General features: G+C 41.6%; 1 protein-coding gene across 3 annotated transcripts in view; it reads right to left on the bottom strand.

The window, feature by feature from the left end:
- Ptprr (protein tyrosine phosphatase receptor type R) overlaps nt 1–12,004 on the bottom strand; it is a 247,876-nt gene that overhangs the window by 47,521 nt on the left and 188,351 nt on the right. The window lies entirely within an intron of this gene.

The raw sequence follows: 12,004 nt of genomic DNA, 5'->3' as shown, positions 1-12,004 counted from the left end.
GAATTTCAGAAAAAATGAAGACATTTGAATGGAGAAATCATATGTAATACAAAAGAATATGTATTTATATGTATGTCTGGGAGTTCAAAATAGATATCATAGTCGTTAAATGCTTTAGCCATTTGACAATATAGACATGCTTCAAAATAGCATATACTATACCATAAATAAATATACCTTTATTTGTTAATTAAAACATAAAAACATTAAAATCCCAATATCTACTATAATTTAAATTAGTGCATTAAAATAGAATGTTAAAGTTTTAAAACGTATATGTGAACATAAATTTCTATAGTGTGACTTATAGATAAACCCTTTATCTCAGGAGTTGATGGTGCATACCTGAAATTTTAGAGGTTAGGAGATAGAGGCAGGGGCAGAAGGCCAAGGTCATTCTCGGTTACATGAAAACTTTTGAGGCCAACCTGGGCCACAGAAGACTATCACAAACAAACAAGAACCAAATCAAGCAAACAAAAACCAACTTTGTACTTTACACACACGCACGCACACACACACACACACACATACATGAGGCATAGACACACACCCACACACAAATGCACAGATACACAGATTATCCATTTAATTTTATAAAACTTATAAGAGGCCATTATTACAGGCTTAGTTTCAGTTGATCTTTTCTTTATAATTTCCTTTCCTTTCCTTTCCTTTCCTTTCCTTTCCTTTCCTTTCCTTTCCTTTCCTTTCCTTTCCTTTCCTTTCTTTTTCTAGGAGGTAACAAGTGAAGTACTTCCCCTACACAGACCTTGGTGTATTGTGTGGAAGTGAGTCCCTCTTAGAAGTTCTATCAGCTGTGTGAAGTACAGCTATAAAGGAGCAGGTGACAACCAACAGCAGCTTGGGTGGCTGTCCCTACCAAACAGCATGAGAGGAAAGGAGACTGAATGAGGGCACAGAGACTGTCCCCATAATGGCTGTAACTTAAAGAGCACAGGGCTGTGAGTCAGGCCACTGCATATAGTGCCAAGTGTCTAGTGTCCTACAGAGGTGGAGAGCTGGGAGCAGAAGTTAAAACGCAAGAGGAAAGGCAGGGAAAGGAAATTCAGAGCCTTGATAGTTCCTCCAGATGGTGTGCCAGGCTCCTTTCTTTGTTTTAGGTTCTTGCTATTAGCTGAAATCCATGGTTTCTTGTGCTTCTGGGTAGAAAGTATACAGCTAAGAAGCATTAAAGGATGATTCTCCTTTCAGACCAAAAATTTTTATTTATTTTTAGAGAAAAAATGGTTTTTGAAGTGTTTGAATCCAGTGGTACTCGCCTTTAATCTTGTAGGAATTCCTGGTTCTGATTATGTTTTGTTTTAGTTTTAGTGTATTTGTGATAATTTGCTTTGCTGTCCGTCCTTCCGTCCTTCCTTCCTCCCTCCCTCCCTCCTTCCCTCCCTCCCTCCCTCCCTCCCTCCCTCCCTCCCTCCCTCCCTCCCTCCCTCCCTCCCTCCCTCCCTCCCTCCCAGAAAGGAGTTGGAAGATGCTGCTCAGGTTTGCTGGCCTTAAAGCATAATTCCATTCAATTTTCATCCATAATAGACAAAGCGTTCACAGTCTGTCAGTTGGGCGATATCCTGAGCTACAGAGGTTCAGTACACAGTGAGGTCTCTTCTGCCTATGGTGTCAGGGAAGATATGTGGAGGAGGGATCATTTGAATTGGGCCCTGGTTATCTGAGAGACAGCCTTGGAGGAGAAATGGTGTAGGGAAAGAACACAGGAGAGAACTTGCTCATCAAAGCAAGCCGAGCAGTCTGGGCTGGACTTTGGAATGGATTTGGGAATCTGGAGCCAGGTTTTGCAGAGGAGATGAGAGGGGCAAGGGTTGTAGAAACTGCCCAGCTCTCAGAAACCACCTAGACTAGCAGGGAAGACCATGGCATTGATGTCAACCCGTGTTCCTTTGGGCTTCTCTCACACACCCTGCCCATGCATGGAGACTCAGAGCCCCTCAGGTGCCATGGCTAAGTCCATTTGCTTTAATGAACAAGTTTTCTGAGGGGTCCAAGGTCAGCCAAGGGCTGTGGTACCCACTCAGTAAGGGAACCTGGCTTTGGCTTGGCAAGGGAAGGGAAAAGGAAACCAATATATTACATTTCTGTTCTTTGTCAAGATCTGTTGTAGAGTACTTTTGTGTATGGTATGCCAACATTCATAGAATTTTTTGGAAATACTGATTTCCCTATTTTACTAGTGGAAAAGAAAATAGCCATTTTTGAAACGCAGGTGTCAATCAGAGACTCAATTCATGTTAGAATATAAAACACAAGCTCTTTTTGCTTTGCCTCCCAAAGTGAGAGTGTGTTGGCAGGTCATGTTAGGCCACATGCGGAGTTGCAAGTCAAGTGTCTGGGAAGGGGAACAGTCAAGAACAGTGTGCAAATACAGATTTTTATCTTGAAAGCACTTTGGTTTGGCCTCAAATCTTGCCTGCCCACATCCTTGATGTGCTCTTCTTAGGGTTACTTGGCTTCCCTGCATCTCGTTTCTTTCTCTCTCTCTCTCTCTTTAAAAGTGAATAAAGAATTAAGTAGACTGTACTTAGAGAGTTACTATACAGGTAACATTCAAGGCATGATGTCAGTTGCTTTTAGAAAGTAATGCATGGACATTATTACATTTGGATAACAATGAACAAAATCCTTTAGAACTCCCACTTTTTGTATTTCTCTAAGGGATCTGTTTTAGGGCACATCTACTAGAACTGCAAATTGTCTTTTAATCAAGATTATACTTTAATGCTTTGAAATCAATGGCTGTAACCTACACATTTGCCACTGAAGACAAATACATTTTAGTAACCGATTGTCTTAAAATTTTTCTTTATTACGGCAAATCCATTTGCCCTAAGCCCTAGCTAATCTCACAGCGCTTCAGTTCACCACCTCAAACAATGTCTCAAAGTTCAACTATAGAATTAAATGTGCATAGGCTGACCCTACAAAGAGCCTTTGCCACAGAACAGCCTTATCGTGCTAACATCTCTCATATGCTTGCCATAAAATACGACGGTAGGATGTTGTTGACTTGGGAAAAAAAATTCTCTGCTTTTGTTAGTTCTTATTTTCAAGGAACAAACAATATTTACATGATTTGAAATATGGCGCCATTAGGAAACTGAATCAGAAGGATCAACTCACAAAAACTAACTGGCACATTTGGTGACCTGAAGTCTGCTTGGAATAAAGAGCTTAGCTATAGAGTCCCATTTTAATTTTTCCTGATGAAAAGCAATGTGTTCGCTGTGGGAATTTATAAAATTTAGATGTTTGAGAATGGAATTAAAGTAACTAATATGTATATTTTTTACTACTATTTAAATTGACTTTAAAATCTTTCTAGTTTATAGGGATCAACAGCAGTGACTAGTTGTGACAGTTCTGATCTCCTTGGTTAGAGAGATGGATGGATTCATTTATCTACACTGCTTAGTTTTAGATCTTTAGCTTTGAGAATCTTTTTAGCCCTATCTTTCCTAATTTTGATGTGGCACTAATATATTACCACTGTGTTTGTGCTGTGACATTGTTTCTCAGATACATTTTGTGGCAAATGCCAGTCTGTTGTTGCTTTAAAACATTCAAATTATTTAAAATGTATATCTAAGTCCATATGCATACTGATCTTTCTGAATACATAGTAGGACTTTGTTTTACATTTATTTACTCTGTGTGTTTCTATGTGCAATAGCACACATGTTAAGGGCAGAGAACAACTTTGGAGTCAGTTTTCTCCCTGCCTTTTGAGTTCTAGGGAAGGAGTTCTGCCCTGGTGGCAAGTTCTTTTACTCCACAAACCATCTTATCAGCCAAGAAAGGTATTCTTAAAAGAGTTAACCACACTGGTGGTTTGAATAAAAATGGTCCCAAAGGCCCATAGGGAGTGGCACTATTAGGGGGTGTGGCTTTGCTGGAATAGAAGTGTGTCACTGGGAAGGTCTCAGGAGCTCAAGCCAGGCCCAGAGACTCTCTCTTCCTGCTGCCTGCCCATCTGGATGTAGAACTCTCGGCTACCTGTCCAGCACCATGTCTGCCTGCACGCTGCCATGCTTCTCGCCATGATGATAATGGACTGAACCCATGAACCTTAAGACGGCTCCTAATTAAATGTTTTTCTTTATAAGAGTGGCTGTGGTCATGGTGTCTCTTCACAGCAATAGAGACCCCAACTAGGACAACCATTTAATCTATTAGTAATTTATTTGGGTGTATGGTCAAAGGTGAATTCCCAAGTCCTTTCTCTTCTCTTTTACTACCATGGGCTGTGATCTGAAGTGGAAAATATGACTTTATTAAACCAAGATAATATGAGCTCCTAGGAAATGTTACAAACCAGTGTGAGTGGAAGTAAAGACAGAATGTGATAATTCAAAGACAGAGCAAACCTTACGCTTGTAAAAATTAAAATTAAGTTAGGTTTAGAGGAAAAAAATCCATAAAAATAATAGGCAATCTAGACTTTTAATAACAGAGTGTGGAAGAGTACTAACAGGAGCTCTTCCTGAAAACTTTGCCTCTATTTTGCTGTGCAAGTGAGAAAAAAATATGGTTTAGACATTTTTACGCCAGTGGACAAAAGGGAACACAATAAAAAGACTTTATCAAGCTTGCCGGTAGCACCAATTATTATTTATGCCAAAAAGTAAATAGGAGGGAGGAAATTCAAAAGATACCAGTGCATACAATGGAAGGAAAAAGCAAATTCTTCAGGCAAGGTAAGAGAAATGCAGCAAGCAGCAGGCTAATTACAATTAAGCCAAAAGGAAAACACACATAAATATTATGAGCCAGGGCCACACTGATCTCAGCAAGGGAACATAAACAACTCTGTTGAAAACGTCCACGTCCGCACCACATTCTTAACAGCCACGAGGTGGGGAAGAAAACACTCCTAAAAACCCATGAGCACTTCAGCTGAGTGCTGGGCTAAGTCAGAGCCCACACATCTATTATCCTGGAAGGCGAGGACTTAACTAAGGGCCCTTGGAAGCTGGATTTTGGCAGAAGGGGGAGTTTCCATACAAGGTGCTCTCCTCACGCTGGCCTCTAGGCCAAGAAGGATAGGACTTCTAGCACGTTCTCACTCAGTGTCCTCCAAGAATTTAAATGAGGACAGAAGGAAAGGAAACAAACCCGATCACTCTGCCTGTGCTCTAGGCAAACGTGTGTCCCAATTATTACTTGAGGAAATGACAGGCCGGTGAGAAATGCTGGCAGCGGGTTATAGCCAAGCCTTGGAATAAGGATGGAAAAGCCCACAGCTCGAAGGTGGTTAAGACGGTGATGTGTGTAGAAATGTCTCCACAGTGCCCACATCTGAAAGGTGGACTTCACAGGTCTTCAGTCCAACGGTTGCTCCCTCTGCCTCACGACCACATCAAAACCAGATTTAATCATTAATGGTGAGCTTAAAGCCCTCTATACCTAACTTGGTATTTTAGTTCTTTTGATTCAAATTGTTCACATACTTAGTTTTCTAGGAGACACAATTACTAAGAAAGAAACTTAGGAAAGTAAATATTTGTTGCTTTGAATAGCAAAAGGAAGGTAGCGAGATGGGCCCGTCTCCCCGTGGGACTGGCTGTTTATAACTCCACATTCTGCCACTATTTTGTTCGAAGTTTTTTTTTTTTTCATTTTTTATTAGATATCCTCTTCATTTACATTTCAAATGTTATCCCAAAAGTCCCCTATACCCTCTCCTGGCTCTGCTCCCCAACCCACCCACTCCCACTTCCTGGCCCTGGCATTCCCCTGTACTGGGGCATATGATCTTCACAAGACCAGGGTCTCTCCTCCCATTGATGGGCGACTAGGCCATCGTCTGCTACATATTTGTTCAAAGTTTTAAGAATACTTAATTAACAATATGCCTCCCCACCCCACCCCAATCTCCCTACTTTCAAGTAAATTCTGGAAAGTCCCTTCTATCTGAATCACTTAGCAGATGAAAGAGTAACATTTTTATAAAAGAAAAAGAGACACAATCCTAAGAGATTTAAACTGTGACAACTGAAGTGTGTAGAAGTTGAAATAATAGGAGCAGGTATATGGTGGCTCATATAAAATTTTCCCAGAGGAAATCCTGCATGGAAGTCAGGAATGGAAGCAAGCATAAAGGATGCCTGCTGGGCATGGACTCTCGAGGATGAGAAGCAAATTTCTCTCTACACTACAGACTCTTATGATGTGGAGAGCATCGTCATTGTAGGAGAGGATGCAGTTCTGTCTCACTGCACTGGAAGAATCTTGGCTTCTCTGTGGAGTGACTACATAGAGAGGTTTCAAGCTTCTAGCGTGATACATCATCCTCCTGCCTCTGCCTCCTGGGTGCTGAGACTAAAGGCATGCCTACCACACCCAGGGAGTATTTGACATTTATATCTAATAAGTCAAGGCAAATTTATTATTGAAAAATTAGAATGATCAGTAGAACACCTAGGAAGCAGAGGCAGGTGGATCTCCGTGTGTTCAACATCAGCCTGGTCCAGACAGCGAGGTCCAGACAGCAGGACTGTCTGGCAGGCCTCTATATCAAAAGACTAAAACAAACAAACAAACAAACAAACAAACCAACCCAACAATACTCCCCCCCCACACACACAACCACATCCCACACACGTATGTGGGAAGTATAGATATGGGAAATATAGAACATAAACTTGTTACATGAAGTTCTAGTCTCTGGCCTTGGAAAATGATTCTATCAATGCTTTGTCATATGACTTATACTTCCTTGGTCTCAGACTTTCTAGATTGCCACCCCAAATAATGACAACCACTGGGTTAATTCACACTATAAAAGGTAAAGAAAGATAAATATGTCATTTTTTTCCCTCAGCTTGTTATCCTATACAAAAAACACTTGTGTGAGTAACTGTAATGATAGCCATATGGTAATGCTGACCTCACACTGTGTTGAGAGAGTTATGTGAGATCTAGGGGTGTAGAGGAATTTTAATCCAGCAACATGTCTGCTCTGGCTAGAATACAGAAATGCCTTTAATCTCAGGACTCAGAGGCAAGCAGATCTCTGAGTTCAAAGCCAGCCTGGTATAGAATAAGTTTCAGGTAAAGAAAAGTTAGGTTCAGGTGTGGTGGGACATACATTTAATACCAGCATTCAGGGGATAGATGTATGCAGCTCTCTGAGTTCTAGTCAGTCAGTTCCATTGAGTCAGTGATTTGGGGGTGGGGGTGGTGATGGCAGTGGGGAGTCAGAGAGAGAGAAAGAGAGAGACAGATAGAGAGACAGAGGAAGTAGGCAGTTTTACTGGGACAGTTTTACTGAGACAGGTTGCAGGTGAAGACAGAGCAAGCTAGAGAATGAAAAAGAGCCAACGAATGAGAACAGATTGCCAGTTAGTCTGAGGCCAAGCAGGGCAAGTCAGCCACAAATAGAGTTTGACTCCGTCAGCTTGGAGAGGAGGCTGGGCTGCAATAGCTGAGTTGAACCAGCCAGCCAGAGTTCAGAAAGAGCTAGAAAGGGTGAGCTTATTCCTCAGTACCTCTGGAGGACAGGTCCACGAGGTGAATGAGAGTTACTGTTTCACATGGGGGCATGCACTGGAGTATTAGAGGAAGGCAGAGTCGGGAGAACTGGGCCCAGTTGGTTATGCAGAGTGGTCAGCTCTGAAATCATACAAGTGATTGTCACAAAGATTTGAAGGACAGTCACCAAAAACGTCAGAGGTTAGTCCATTTATGATTGGGGATAGTTTCTTCATTTTAAAGTTATCATCTACTGTAGTCTTTGTCCAGCTCCTCTGATGTAATGCTTCGTATTCCTGGACATTTCTCCAGCCTCTGCCTGTCTATGCTTGGGGAGGCAGTGAACTACATCTACATTCAGATCTGTGTCTTTGAGATTCATACCCCCACGTGTAGGAGCTCTTCCCAGAACAATTTTCCTAATATATTCCTAATACACACATGGCATATTCACCAGAAATAATTTTTCTCTGCAGTGAGAACAGCTTGAGGCTGAGATATGAGCTTCAATTCTTTCTCTGTACCCCTTAGAATGTGGAGAGGTACACTCTCATTGTCTGTGTAGACAGACGGTGGTCACAAGGAAGTGCGAGAGGGCAGTGCTATCTGATGGCTTGCACAGTGCTCCCAGACATGTGTAAACTGAAGGATCACTTTAGATGAGCACTTTACAGTTTCCAGTAAAACCAGCTGTGGCAGCACACACTCATAAGCCCAGCATTGGAGACGCTCAGGCAGGAGGCTAATGTAAGCTGTGCTATAACCACCAGGCCACCTAGAACAGCATACCAAGACCCCGTACGAAGAAAAAAATGAATGCATAAGATACAATAAAATAAGTAAAAAAAAATTAGTGATTTTTGGACTGTGCAGGTACAGAAAAAGCTATTTTTAAGATTTCGTGTAAAACTTGTATAAATATCCATGAAGTTTTAGTTGTAACATCCCGAAGACCCGGGATGATTGCATGCATACAAAAGACAGGAGAAGCACTGCGCTGTTTCCACATCAAGAATGATTAGTCTGTGTCAGCTTCTGGCGTTTGGTATTGTTTTGGCTGTCACTCATAATGAGGAGGTTGTTTCCATTTTAAAAAAGGAACAGAATGTCGGTAATTCCAACTTTAGTTCCTAAGTTTAGGTTTTTTTCATTCATAAGACGATAACAAAGAAATTCGACCTCAATGAAGAAAACAATCTTTTTAAAATGAGAAATCTGAATTTCAGCTGGTTTGTATATAAGCATGAACATGGATATAGATGCATATATATATATACACACATGTATATATATACATATATATATAGTCAATATTTTGTAAGTAGCACATATATTCCCCATTTGTTTATACAACTACCAAGAAATCCATTCAGTAATGACCATCTGCCATTACAACCATCCACTGACTTCAGCTAACTCATGAATCATCAGAAAGTATGCATTTTTTCTTTTCTTTTAAAAAAAAAATAACAGCTTTCAACAAAGTGGGAAAGGTAGAGAAATTTCTTAATCTGGTGGAAGTCAAGAGCACAAAAGCCCCACAGGTCACATTTGCTTAACAATGAAAGATTCAGACCTTTCTAGGCAAAATAGTCTTGAAAAAGAACAGAGGTAGAAGACTCTCATTTTATTCTGAGTTCAAAATGTCTACAAAGTTACCCTAACCACCACCACTACCACCATCACCAGCAGCAGCAACAGCAGCAACAAAAATAAAAGAGGTTATCATATAGATTTAAAGACGATGGAAGGGAATTAGGAATCCATAGCTCAACAAGAAGAGAGACCCAAAATAAAAGTACAAAGAGACGCTGCTGCAAATGCCATATGAAGTCATAAAGAAGGGAGTGAAGAGAAGCCGGAATGAAGGCAGAAGGAAGCGCTGGTGAGATTTCCTGGAACCCGGAGCTCTCACCTACTGCTACTTGGAGAGTGAATGGTCTAACCTTGGCAGAAGAGCCATAAAGCTTCAAAACGCTAAGCCCGAGGTTCTGCGTTAGGTCCTCTGTGTATCGGTTATGGGTGTTAGGCAAGCGCTCTGTGACTGAACTGTAACCCCCAGGGCTCAGGCTACTTTTTATCTTGAGGCAAGTTCTCACTAAGTTGTGTATACTGGTTTGAACTAACTCCCCCTCCCTCCTTTCTCCCCTCCCCCTTCCCCTTCCTCTTCCCCTCCCTTCCCCCCCTCCCTTCCCTCTCCCTTCTCCCCTCCCATTCCTCCTTTTGCCTCTTCCCTCTTCCCCTCCTCCCCTCTCCCCCCTCCATCTCTCTCACCCACATGGACCTTGGATTTATGATCCTTCTGCCTCAGTTTCCAGAACTCTGATATTATAGGCTAGGTAGGCTGTGGCACAAATTCTTTCCAGTCTTTATACCAAATCCCTAAACTTGTTTTTAGTTATAGGAGAGAAACATTTATAAAGTTACTTTTCACAAATTAAAAAAAAAATTGTCCTATAACAGAATGATTTGTGTTAAAGAGTAGCGGATGCAAACCATATGCAGGTTGGTATCTGCCATCCCAGGACCTGGGAGGCAGAAGCAGGCAGGAGTATTTGGAATTCAAGGCCAGCATGGAATACATAGCTAGAGCTTATCTATCGACTGATTGATTGATTGATAGATTTTGAGGCAAGGTCTCTAGTCCAGGCCGACCTCAAATTCCTTTTGTAGCCGAAGAAACCTTGAACTTCTGATCTTCCCCCATCTATTTCCCGAGTGCTGGGTCTACGGGTATGTGCCACCACATTTGATTTATGCAGAGCTGAGGATTGAACCTAGGGCACCATGAGTGCCAAGCAAGCACCCTACCAACCGAGCTACACTGTCACCCTCAGCCTCTGTCTTACAATTAAGCAGGCCCGCAATATCAGCATTCAGAAGACAAAGGCAGGAGGATCATTTATTGAAAGTCAGCCATGCCTGCTTTGAGAGTTTGAGACAAGCTAGGGTTTCATTAGATTCTGACTTAAAAAAAAAAAAAAAGGAATTACTTCTAAGGTTGAAGTCTATGCACCTTAAAAGGACCTGATCTTGTCTAATATCCATCACAAGTTCTACAAGATCTCAGTTATTTGATATAAGAAGCAGATGGCTGGGCTGCAGGGATGACTCACTAGTTAAGAGCATAGGATGTTCTGCGGAAGGACTTAGGTTTGATTCCTAGTACCACATTCCAGCTAACAAGCATCTGCAACTCCCATTTCAGGGGATCCTACACCCTCTCCCCACCTCTGGTGCCACCAAACATATATGGTATACAGACATACATGCAGTCAAAATGCCAATACACATAAAATTAAATTAAGAAAAAAGAAACAAATAGCTGTCATTACCAAGACACCCCAAAATCTACCTTTACCTAAAATGAACTCTCAGTAAAAATTATGAAAATCTGCTGTTTCCAAAGTTTCCCCAAATGTTCAGCCAAGAACAATAATTTACTTGAATACCCATTCCTGTGTTTGTTCTGTGTTCATTGAAAAGGGCACCACCCACAGATGCAACTGTGGGCTTTGCTCACTGAGGCACTTGGTGAATAAACCATGGTGACCTTCGCCCTCTAGGGGGCCGCTGGCCTCTCACCTGGGAATTGCAGAGTAGGGAGTGGCTTCCCTTTGGTGAGTGAAGAGTCAGTGACAATATTTAAAGCTCCATCACTCCTCAGGTGGAAGGAAGGAAGGAAGGGGCCAATTACCTGGAAAGGTTGTGCTCCTGATAAAATGTACCCTCCTACCACCATGATTGCCGTCCCAACAGTATAAACACACAATCATGTTATCACTGCCGTCTGAGATAAGGATGGAAGTTTAAATATAAATTATTGACGGGAGTTGCCAATAGTTAAAATAGGCTTTTTCCCCACTCAAGTGGCTGAGGCTTGTCACCTGGATGCAATTTGTAATAACTCCTTATTATTCTTGGGTCTTTCCTCACCCATCCACAAGCAAGATAATTGCAAGATAACCTTAAAGTTCAAGGGTCCTTTGCCTCAGAGTGAGCATCACCCTTGGTGGGCAGGATACAGAATTGAAACCTTTTCTATGCTTCATGGACTACATTGTATCCAAAGAGCAGGACCGACCTGGTATTTGTCATGAAAACCACACTTTGATGCTTCCAACAGGAGACACGGCCCTTTCCTTTCTAGAAATAAAAATACATACTTCAGCCAAATAAACAGAATGAAAAAATTATCCGCAAACAACTTCTGACTAACGTTTTAGAAGCAGTTAACAACTTTGGTCTAAAATTAGAATCATGTTTACACTCTTGTTGAGGTGTGGTTTGTATTCCATAAAGTTCACAATTCTAAAGTGCAGAACTGAGCACATTTAGAATAGTCACTGAGTTGGATTAGATGAATCACAGGCCAGGCGTGGCTGCACATGTCTTTAATCCTAGCGCTGTGAGTTCAAGGCCAGCTAGGTCTATATCATGAGTTCCAGGAGAGAGAGAGAGAGAGAGAGAGAGAGAGAGAGAGAGAGAGAGAGAGAGAGAGAGA

This window comes from Mus caroli, chromosome 10 (assembly GCF_900094665.2).
Source record: "Mus caroli chromosome 10, CAROLI_EIJ_v1.1, whole genome shotgun sequence".
Lineage (NCBI taxonomy): Eukaryota > Metazoa > Chordata > Mammalia > Rodentia > Muridae > Mus > Mus caroli.
This window is presented reverse-complemented; position numbering and strand designations above follow the sequence as displayed.